This window comes from Gymnodraco acuticeps, unplaced genomic scaffold (assembly GCF_902827175.1).
Source record: "Gymnodraco acuticeps unplaced genomic scaffold, fGymAcu1.1, whole genome shotgun sequence".
Classification (NCBI taxonomy): Eukaryota; Metazoa; Chordata; class Actinopteri; order Perciformes; family Bathydraconidae; genus Gymnodraco; species Gymnodraco acuticeps.
In genome coordinates, this window is record NW_022990055.1 from 2,076,080 (window position 1) to 2,088,231 (window position 12,152).

At 42.3% G+C, this 12,152-nt stretch overlaps 1 protein-coding gene across 2 annotated transcripts in view; it reads right to left on the minus strand.

Moving 5' to 3' along the window:
* nlgn1 (neuroligin 1) overlaps window positions 1-12,152 on the minus strand; it is a 429,109-nt gene that overhangs the window by 358,725 nt on the left and 58,232 nt on the right. The window lies entirely within an intron of this gene.

Genomic DNA, 12,152 nt, shown 5'->3' on the forward strand with positions numbered 1-12,152 from the left:
TGTCTCAATTGGGATACTTCCATTAGTACACTGACATGTAATGCATTGTAAACACTTATGCAATGTGTGAATGTGGACTATGTAGTAATGTCACAAACAGCAGCTGTGCCCTCACTGGAAATATTGATCGCCGTTGTTAGCTAGTTAGCTTGCTAGCTAGCTAGCAACGATTGTTTGCTGTACTAAATCATTATAGACTTCTTTACATTAATGTTGGTGTCTGTTCTAACAACAGTATAGTGGTATGTTAAATAAATAGTAAAACAAGCACATATTACTTATTCTTGGCTAGTGCTTTGTTCACCGCAGAAAACGCTATGACGGCACATTTTCGTTAAGTAGCAAATATTATGATCATGGTGTGCGAGAAGTGTCCAGTGTTCCATCCTCCAATTTTTTTTTACTTTACATGTGACGCACTATTGCATTCATTACAGCAGATGTATGCACAGAAGTATGCATTTTGAGACACAGCACCAGTAGGCCTACTCGGCTAGCAGCTGGCAGTGGGAGTACATGCAACTCCTACACAACGAATGGAAAGGTGTCAATACTTCACAGAAGATTGGTAGAAGCTGTCACAGGTCCGCCCCACCTTACGATTCAGAGTCTAAATTATGAGTCTAATGGTTTCTTTATAAAGCCACAGATCTTGGAGAAAAATGTATGGATAAATCAATAGCCTATTTTAAAACGTTGAGCTTGAATTACTTTTTAAAAAACAATGTAATTCACATGTGTTTTAGTCAGAATATAATCTATTATCACCTAGTTGGCTACAGAACATTGTATTGTAGGTGCAGGTAGGTGCAAATATGGTTTTCAATTATTTGAATTGGATTCATACATTTTGTCAATGATATTATATTATGTTGTATGATAAATAGTTAATGTTATTTTTTACAAGGCTAAGAACATGATATAAAAATATTATCAGATTCTTAGGATATCCATGTTTAACTGTTCTACATATATTCCAAGTCAATCGGCCATACCTCAGCTTCTTCAGATCTTGCTAGTCTAATGTATCTTACATGTTTATAGAAAAATGTGTTTCTACCTGGGGTTTAGATCCTTCAGGCATCATCAAAGCTTACTGCTTGTTTCCAGAAAGCAGTGCATTTTTTTGTGGATCTGTCACTCGCTGCTAAAATGTAATGTACAGTACTATGAGGGGCTAAGACAGTGAAACGACAATAAAATATGAAATAAATCATGCTTAAATAAAGCCTTACAAGAAACTGCTAAACCCATTTAAAACTAACAAATGTTAAAGACAACAACTCTTATATTCTGACACTGTTCTATCTGAATAGTACATTTGTGTTTGCCATTTTCATCTTAATATATAAATAATCTTAATACAATTGCCGTAATTATCCCAAATGTGATAATTTGAGTTGTATGCACTTTGGTTCACCCTCTTGCATGTACATTTGCATCAGCTTGTGTTACTCTGTTACCCATAATGCAATCTGACAACGTGCAGGGTTAAGGCATGTACATGCCTGCAGTCAGCTGTTGGTGTAGGTGGAGACAGCGAGTTAGAGTAAAGGAAGAGCAGGTAGAGAAAGATGTTTTTTTTTGCTCTTATTTTATATGTATTTCTTATCAAATATTTAATATGAATGTATATTTCACAGTTAACGTCCTGTGTCAATTCTAAAATACAGTTAATAATTGTATTTATAAGGATTTACAAGGTTCTGAAATGCATTTATAAAAGTTTAAAAGTCATTTCTTTATCGCTAAGAAGCAGTGAATGACAAGCTGTAGTTTCCTCAACTTTTTCATCTCTTGCAAAAGTACAAACTACATAATTGTCTTATTCCAATATCATCTTTACATTAAACATCAAAACCCACAGTAGCCATGACAAGAAGCAATGAATTTCCCTAATCAGCATGTCATTTTTATTCTGTCTATGATCTTGCTTTTTGTTCTCCTTTCAAGCATGTTTCTGTGTCAATCACACTTTGTTATATTTAACTTTTTTGTTCAGCTAGCTGTCATCTTTGAGTGGTGAGGTAACACTGCATTTACTTCCATTTTTAAAATGAATTGTGAATGCATGCTGGAGGGAGAGTCAAGACCAACCGCGGCGCTGCTACCTCGGATCTCATTATGGAGACCACTATCTCAGCATGTGATAACTTAATGACCATGCTCCATTCCAGACACATCAAAAACACTACTTTTAACCACAGAAGGCTTCTTTGAACCAGCATGGCACAGGACGCTACAATAGTCCTTATGAAGACACAGAGATGAGTCCCACAGCAATTACACACTGCCTCACTTTCACAGCTGCTGTTGGCTCTCTTTTTCTTTTTGCCGCTGCTATTAATTGATATATTAATAATTTTATTATCTTTGCTTTTAAATGAGTGTTTTTAAATGTCATTTTATATCATTGCTTTTAGATGAGTGTTTCTAGATATAATTGTATAATATGTTTCTTAATGCTCTTAATGTCTTTCATTTTTGTAAAGCACTTTGAATTGCCTTGTGTTGAAAGGTGCTATATAAATAAACTTGCCTTGCCTTGTTTTTGTCCTTCTGACTCCTATTACTCTGCCTGTTCTCACTGCTCCTCCTATGGCCTCTTTTAACCCTGTGTCTCTTTGATCATTGGAAACTCTGCGGACTGACACCAACGAAAGCTCTTCTGGTCAAGTTCCCAATCAATTAAGACATTAAACGTGTGTTGCAAGTGGACCGTTGCCTGTTCTTGATGGCACTGTCCAAATAATTGTTAAGGGACTACTCAAGAACTGATCAACGGATCTTTGGGAACATTGGAGGCATACGTCCGCCTAAGCAAATGTAAACAGAGTACATCAGTTTAACTGCTGTGTCATATCAGATCTAACCTGTTTACACAGTCACTGTTGTATTGTAGTGTGCATCTTTAATCTACCAATCTTACATTGGGTCCACTGGGGCAGGATACTTAACCCCAAATTGCTCCCAGGCATGTCTACGGTATTGAAATGTATGCAAGTTGCTTTGGATAAAAGTGCCAGATAAATAATATGTAATGTATTTCTTCTGAGCCAACCCTGTTCCCAGAGGCGTCACTGTGGATGCACACGTCTATCCAAGTAATTACCCTGTCACTCACCATGATCTGTCCATTCACAACAAGCCCCACTGACCACACTTAGCGCTACTGTATGACTGATAATGACTGGACTAAAGAATCATCAGAAATGGTAGCGCTGTCGCTGTAAAGGAAATGTCAAGAAAGTAAAGCTGACTGTAGATTCTCCCAAGACTGTATGTGATGTTCTAGAACTCTGATGAATATGAATACACATCCGTTCAAGCAACTGATAGCTAGACATGTGTTGTTTCAGCTACAGTCCACACTCACTGAACAAGTCTCATCAACAAATACACACACCCTCTGTCCATCTTACCAACTAGGAGTTTATTCTATTCACATATAGTGACACAATGCCAACAAAGAAATATGCATTTGAAAAGGTTTAGATTAAAAGGAGGAGTTTGTTGCCAGCATCAGTATTTCGGTACACGTCATATCCTATCCCAACACGTTCTCACTCCCAACCCGTCACATGTTGACGCAGGGCCCCTCCCCGTCACGGAATTACGGACAGGGTACCCCTTGAGTCAGTTTTCAACGGGCAGGGCGTCCCATTGACTTGCATAGAGCTCCCTTAACGTTGGTAATAGACGAGTTGGGATCGCGGCGAAATGCTCTCCGCAGATCCATTCTCACAGCGTTTATCAACCTTTTTCTTACTCAATATCAAGCCACACTTATTGTTTTTACTTCTTTATTTTAATTGAATAATGTAGGACTTTTGTTGCCGTCAGTTATGGGGAGAGTAGGGGCTCAGAATACTGAAATCTGTATTGTTTCATCATTTTTTCCTTCTAATTTTGTATTATTTTCTAAACCACACACTGTTATTTACTCAACAATAACACATAATTATCCTTGTGTTTATTTATTTATTTGATTAATAAACACAAGTTGGAGTCCGTCAGGACCGAGGGTCGGAGCAGCTCAGTTGCTTTAGAGAATTTTACACCCGGAAGTAAGTATTCTCTCCGCTTCGCTTGACAAACCCCGTGATAGTCCTCAAGCTCTGTGATTGGATGTTTGAGTATGCGCCGAGGGTTACGCCGAGCGTCGAACAGCACTTTGAAATGGGATGGAACCACGGCAGACTGTCCAAAACTGGATTTGAACGGGTCCACCCCGCCCCCCCCCTCCCCCACCCCGTCCCCAGAACTACACATGCTGGCTATTGTGTGTTTTGCAACATGCTCTATGGCACGTCTCTACTGGGAATTGTAGTTTAAAAAGACGTTTTCGTATTTCCCATAATAAGAAGTTGCCAGTATTAAACTGTGTACATCCCTGGAGGTTTAGGGGATAGGAAACACTCACATTTAAAACATATAATTAATAAATGGGTGAAAATTGCTTGTGTCCATAATGGGCAGCATTAATATATACCCACATGACAGCTAAGGTCAGAAGAGCTTTATTTAACAGCTGGTCTTATGTCTGTGACCCCTCCTGTTGTTCATTGATAAGCCTGAAACATGCACTTGTCAAGGTTCAGAGGCAAATATCTTGATAAGAGATAAGATATACTTTATTGATCCCAAGTTGGAAACATTTGCGTTACATCAGCATGTGTAACAGTTGTAAATATGCAGTGGTGTTTATTTGTAAATCATTTAGTATAATCACACAAATTCTGTGTTTTATATTTAATAATTCTGTGTTCTTTATTTAATGAATGTTCAATACCTGACAAGGTTGGAGATGAAAAACTTGGGTCGCAGGTTCCTCAACAGTGCATTACAAGACATCTATCAATATGTGTGTATACCTCCTCCATTCAACTGTCGTATTCTGCACATTTCTTATACTATCTACATACATCTTATAAGAGTATAATACGTATAATATCAGTTAAAATAAGTGCTTAAACATACAGTAGTTAACATTGCAAGAAAGCAATATATTAGTACTTTGTCAGGCTTAATATTTCTACCCCCAAAGCTTTTTTCTTATTCAAAATAAGACTATTAATATCTAATAATAAAAATAATACATTTCAATAACATGCTTTAACCACCAGGTGTCCCTTTCTATCAGCTGTGCACCGTTATGGTGTAAATATTATATACCAATATACCGATTGGATCAAATATAAAAGTCAGCCGAATTAGTATTGGTACTGCAAGGAGACTTATATTGTGAAGAGAAATTGAAGATTTTGTTTAATTGCTGATATATTTATGATCCACTTCACATATTCAGTTTCGGCGGCAGTTATTCCTATTTGTCTAGAAGTCTTCTCAGCAGGGCTCTATAAATAGCGAACTACGGCAGATATGTAATATTTAATGCAGCCGAACCGTGTATTACAATGCCGTTATGTGATGACCTCCAAAGAGAAAAGCAAGCAAACTCGGAATAAAGCATTATTTTATTTTTTAAAAATGTTTTCGGATTTCACATCAACAGGAAGTCCGGTTAACTAAAATGTCCGTGCGGAACAATACCCCAACCCATAGATCCGTGGGTGAATAATGTCAATCACCACATTACACACATCCCTTCACATTTAAATTTAAATTTGCATTAAAGTATTTCGTGAGGCCTTCTAAAATGTTTTTAAATATAATTAGGGTTGTAGTTGAAGAGTTTGTAACGGACAACGGCACGTCCATTAATTCCACAACCACACACATGGATTAACATCGATTTAATACATTAATGTAGCCTTTGTTTCTGCTAAAAGAGGTGTCGACCAGCTGGGGCAACAAGAAAATCGGCGAAATCGAGTGTGACTATTGAAAAATAAATAATTATTATATTAATATTGATGTTTTTCTCATCGCTAGCAACTTTTTTCAATTGATTCCAATGAGAACAGAGCACATGCCGTCGGAATCGACTGCCACCAGAAAAAGCCAAGCCCCAAGCGTCTTCCTTCTGTCACTGTAGGAATTGGATGAAAAGCTTTCTTTTTGCTGTCACGATCCAACAGAAATGATCATAACAAAGGTCCATTAGGCAGTTTTTTGGGATTGGATCGTCTCCCCCCAGTGCTGTCCATGCTGAGAGTTTTGTTCCAGGACAACATTCTAACTATCCCGGAGTGGTCAGCCTCTTGGTTGGGACCATCTTCTCCCAGCTGGCAATCAGCTAACGCAGCATCGTGCTAGCATACCACTGGCTTTACAATGCTGAAATATTCCACCGCACAATTTGTTAATCTCAATAGTTGTATCATGCAACCTCTATGCTTAGCAGTCATCAAAAAGCTTGGGCTGTTACGTAGCAGGCCCCGGCCGGTACATCCATAGAGGATCCCCAGCGTAGGTTTGTTTTCGCCGGGTGGGAGCCTCTCACCAGCTGGTCCTGTGCGCACACCGTCCCAGGCTCGCTACGTCATTACAACAAACCACACACGTACATTGGCAATCTGAAGGCCCTGGTCTGTGTTGACAGTGTCATTCTGCTCACACTCCCATATTCATGCTTCTGAATACCCGTTCCCTCAACAATAAAGCACCACTCATTCATGACATCATCACTGACAGGAAAACGGACTTTGTATGCCTAACGGAGACTTGGCAAAATCAACAATACTTTTTCACCCTCAACCAAGCCACACCTCCTGGCTATATTTACCTGCAGAAGCCCCGCTCCATGGGTCGGGGTTGTGGGCTGGCTGTTATCCACAGAGCGGGAATCCTGATTAAACAACTCCCTGTTGTAAATACAACCTCTTTTGAGTGTAATGCCTTTTCATTGGTCGGCTCATCACAGCTACAGGTTGTCCTCATATACCGCCCCCCCAAAGCCTCCGCCATCTTCATGTCTGAGTTCGCTGAGCTGCTCACCTCTGTATGCTCCAGATCTCCATCCACATTACTGCATGGTGACTTCAACATCCATGTCGACTCCAGTACATACACCTTTGCCTCTGAATTTCTTTCACTACTTGACTGCTTCAACATCACACAGAACGTCCAAGGTCCCACCCACACCAAAGGTCCCACGCTGGACCTAGTGTGCTCTATTGGCACCCCTTCCTCCCATCTCCAGTGCCTGGACCTAGTTGTTGCGGACTACCATGCCATACTATTTTCTGTTCCTGTCCTCCTGCCCATACAGCGTGCAAAACGCACCATCACATTCAGGAACACCAAAACACTGAGTGCACGATAGCATCCCACCTTGCCTCCATTCCCCTTACCACCACAGTGGATGGCCTGGTTGCTCGCTACAACACAGCTCTATCCCTCAGCCTTGACTCTCTAGCCTCCCTCAAAACCCGGACTGTCTCCTTTACCCGTTCGGCCCCTTGGTTCACCACTGAACTCCGCACCCTGAAGGCTTCTGGTCGTCGGCTAGAGAGACTCAATAAATGAACTGGCCTCACCGTCCACCGTGAAGCCTATCAGGACCATGTAAAGTCCTACAAAGAAGCCCTCTCCCGGGCTAGGTCTTCGTACTACTCCACCCTCATTGGCAACCAACAATGCCAACCGATAATGCTGTTCTCTACCATAAACCGGCTTCTCCGCCCCCTCGACCCCCCCCCCCCATGTCCAGGTGCTCTCGACCTCTGCTCGAAGTTCCTGCACTTCTTCCAAGCCAAAGTCGATTCCATCCACCAGCAGCTTCTGGTGCCTGCCAAAAGTGCACCACATTCAGATGGAGAAATGCACCGTTTTTGACTGTCTTTCTGGTAGCTCTGTAGCCCCATCCACGAGTAACGTTTCCACGTCAGGTTTGTTATGTATGCTAGCAGCAACACACGGAGTTAACAAAATTATACAAACATGGGTTAATTATTAGAGGTAACTGAGTTATTTATTTTGTTAAAGTTTCAGCTATTCTGTTTACAATCTGTCATTAGATTATTTAATACGATTTTGTTAAAACATTGTTTTTTATTTTGATGTGAAATATTATGTATTTAATTTAAATAAAAGCGATGTTAGTTTTGTTCACAATTTGTTTAGTTAGTTTACCTTCTTTTTTTTCTACAAAAGAATCGATAAGAGTACCGTTAAAAGACCGGACCGATAAGCGGTATTGATAAAAGTAGTAGTACCGTTAAAACCTTAACGATACCCATCCCTACTCCCCAGTGGATGCCCTCCTAATAACCAAGCTGGTCACAAAGGCCAAGACATCAACCTACTCTCTCGACCCCATGCCCAAAGCCTTGGTCAAGGCAGCCCTACCCACCATCTGCACCATCATAGTTGACATAGTGAACTTGTCCCTGTCTTCTGGCACAGTCCCACCCTGCCTCAAAACTGCCTCAGTCTCTCCTATCCTGAAGAAGCCTGGCTTGGACCCGGAGGACCTGAACAACCACCGGCCGATCTCAAACATTCCTTTCCTCAGTAAAATCTTGGAAAGAGCAGTTGCCGCACAACTGCAACACCAAATGTCATACCATGAGCTCTATGAACCCCTTCAGTCTGGCTTCAGACCCCACCACAGCACCGAGACTACCCTCATTAAAATCACAAACAACCTCCTCATCGCATCTGATTCTGGCTTCATCAGCATTCTCTCTGCAGCCTTCGATACCATACACCATACCATCCTCATCAGCCGCCTGTCTGACTACCTTGGCCTCAGTGACACAGCTCTTGTCTGGTTCGACTCCTACCTCTCTAACAGGAAACACTTTGTCACCATCAGTGACTGCAGCTCCCCTCCGGCACCAGTTTCTGACTCTGTGGCAGAAACACTTGTGCACGCCTTCATCACATCCCGTCTGGACTACTGCAATGGAGTCCTGTCCGGGGTTCCCAGCAAAACCCTGGACAGGCTCCAATACGTCCAGAACTCTGCCGCCAGGCTTCTCACCATGACAACATATCACCCCCAGCCTCATCCACCTACACTGGCTGCCGGTCAAGTCCCGGATTCAATACAAAACACTCCTCCTCACGTACAAGTCCCTCCATATCCTCGCCCCCCAGTACTTATCGGACCTCCTCCATCCCTACACCCCTTCTCGGAGTCTGCGGTCCTCAGACACGGGCCTGCTCTCCATCCACCACTCTCGCCTCTGAACTGTTGGTGACAGGGCGTTCAGTGTTGCGGCCCCCACCCTCTGGAATGCACTTCCTGGCGAGATCCGTAATGCTGCCTCCCTGGACATCTTCAAATCATCATTAAAAACACACCTGTTCACCCTGGCCTCCATACCCTCGCCCCCCAGTACTTATCGGACCTCCTCCATCCCTACACCCCTTCTCGGAGTTTTCGGTCCTCAGACACGGGCCTGCTCTCCATCCCCTGCTCTTGCCTCCTAACTGTTGGTGACAGGGCGTTCAGTGTTGCGGCCCCCACCCTCTGGAATGCACTTCCTGCCGAGAACCGTAATGCTGCCTCCCTGGACATCTTCAAATCATCATTAAAAACACACCTGTTCACCCTGGCCTTCGGGCCCTAGCCCTTTCTTGGTCCCCCGGCATCCTTTATTTTTTGTTTGCCCTTTGATTGTTTGTTTTTGTTTGTCCATCATGTACAGCGACCTTGGGTCCCTTGAAAGACGTTGTAAGACTAACTGGCATTGTTGAGGTATCGCTGTCATAGAAACAATAACAGAGCGCTGGGAGCGTTTTCTGCCAGAAAAAGGCCATATGTGGATAGGGCTCTAAACTATTTATATGTAGAATGAATCTCAAACCATGTCTTCAAACAGAGCATTTTTTTAAACCACATTTCACACTTACATATCAGTTACATTGAGCAATTATTATTCATGCTGTACTGTATAAATATAAAAAATGCCCTACATGCATTAATGTTTGTTAATTTATGTACACTTTAATTACCTCCAGTATGGAGCACTGTATAGAAAAGCAGAGCAACTTTCCCTAATGAAGTGCAAACAGTGAGGGACTGTTAATAAAGTTGAGTGGTAATTTTCTCTCAGTGCAAAGCCATTGGGTGTACGAGAAGAGCAGCTGCTACTGTAACAAGGCCGCCATTTTGCTTTTGCTTTTTTTGTACATGATGCATTGTTTCCTGAACCTAATCTCCCTTTTGCAAAAATGAAAAAAAAAACGCAAAACAGATTGTCTAAGTCTTGGTTTTTATAATGATGATTCTCCATGATGTGTAACTAATATGTAAGCTCCTGTAATCTCTCAGTTTAAATGCAGTGTGTATCTGTGTGAGCAACACGTTTGAGGAAAGGAGAAGAATACAAGGGAGGTTAGAGTGTACGAGTCACTGTGTAGTAAGACGACGAGGGGTGTACACTAAGTGATAATGCAGGCTGCTGCCAAGAAAATGACATTAACACCAAAGACCTTATCAAGGACACTGTCAGCAACTGTCTCTCTCTCTCTCACACACACACACACACACACACACTTGCACACTCACGCAAATATACTGCACAACAATCCAGGGAGGGGGGGAGGCAGGGAGGGGAAAGACAGAAGGGAAGAAGAGGGCATTATCTTGATGAAACAGTGCTTGATACAGTAGCCCGAGCCAACCTGAACACAACTCTGCTTTCTTTTAATGGAGATTAAAGTCAGCCTGAGCTCATCTTGTTTAACACTGCATACAACTACATCACTGTGTGTGTATGTGTGTGTGTTTGTGACTGCGAGTTTGATCTAATATGCTGCTATCTCCTCAACCATCATTACTACGCACCTTCTGGCCCCTGTTCTGGCGGCCAATAAAAGAGTGCTCAATTGTTCTGACCAATGGGAGCACACACATCTATTGACCATGGTGCAACACTACCTCACCATTAACCCGCCATCACAAGGTCTAAAAATAAAAAGGCTGATTCAGGGTTGCAATAAAAAATACATTATTGATAATATCTGCAGGATACTTCATGGTTCTGACAAAAGTCTTACGAATCTGAAAGGGTATTTTCTGTTCTGCCCAATTTCTGAAATGCACTAGGAATGTTCAGACAGGTTCTGAAAGCTTAGTTCAGATGTTGGCCTAAATTTACTTTCAGGTAGAGTTTCAAAAACTCCCATCTCTTAAATGTAGCATTCTGAGAACCTGCAGATACCCTGAATCGAGACCTTGAGTAATCCGTAGACCTTGATCTCACGACTGCTGTACCACATAGTTCTTCTTCTTCGTTTCCCTTCCTAGATTCTCTTTCTGTGGCATTGTACAAGTTGCGTTCAGATCATCACATACCCTCCTTGTCTACATATTTTCTTGCCCCGGTTTCCCTGGCACATTCCTTGGATATTCTTTTGAACTGTAAATGAATAGAAGACTAAAGAATAACCATGGAGCCCATTTGACGCGCAACGCACACAGGAGCGGGCAGGCACACACACACACACAACAGCACACACACACACACCACACACACCACACACACACACACACACAACACACAACATCACATACATCACATACAACACACACAACACACACACACACTACACACACACACACACACACTACACACACACTACACTAACACACAACACACACACACACACACACTACACACACCCACACTACACACACACACACACACACACACACACACACACACAACACCACACACACACACACACACACACCCACACACACACACACACACACACACACACACACCACACACACACACACACACACACACACACACACACACACACACACACACACACACACACACACACACACACACACACACAACTGACTGAAAATTGGGAATGGGAGAAATAAAGATGCAGGGAAAGAATGAAACACACCAGCTCAATCAGCGCAGTCTATCAGTCTGCCAGCCAGTCATTCAGCCAAATCAATCGGTGATGATCATGACAACGACCGTCTTGTTTAATGAACTGTAGCTATTGTGGTGAGGCACAATAGGCTATGATGAGCTACAGACATGATGAAGTGGGGGGGAGTCCATCCGCAGAGGAGGGCAAATAAGGCGCTGAGTGGAAAGAAGCAACAGGAAGGTGGAGGAGGGAAGGATGGGAAATAGAAAGAAGAAGATGGAGGCAGCAATGGAGTTGAATGAAAACAGGATTGATGGCCTTGATGGATCCAACACACACGAACACAGTCCTCTCTTTCACAAAATCACTCAAAAACGCATGTTCTATAAGCAGTGTCA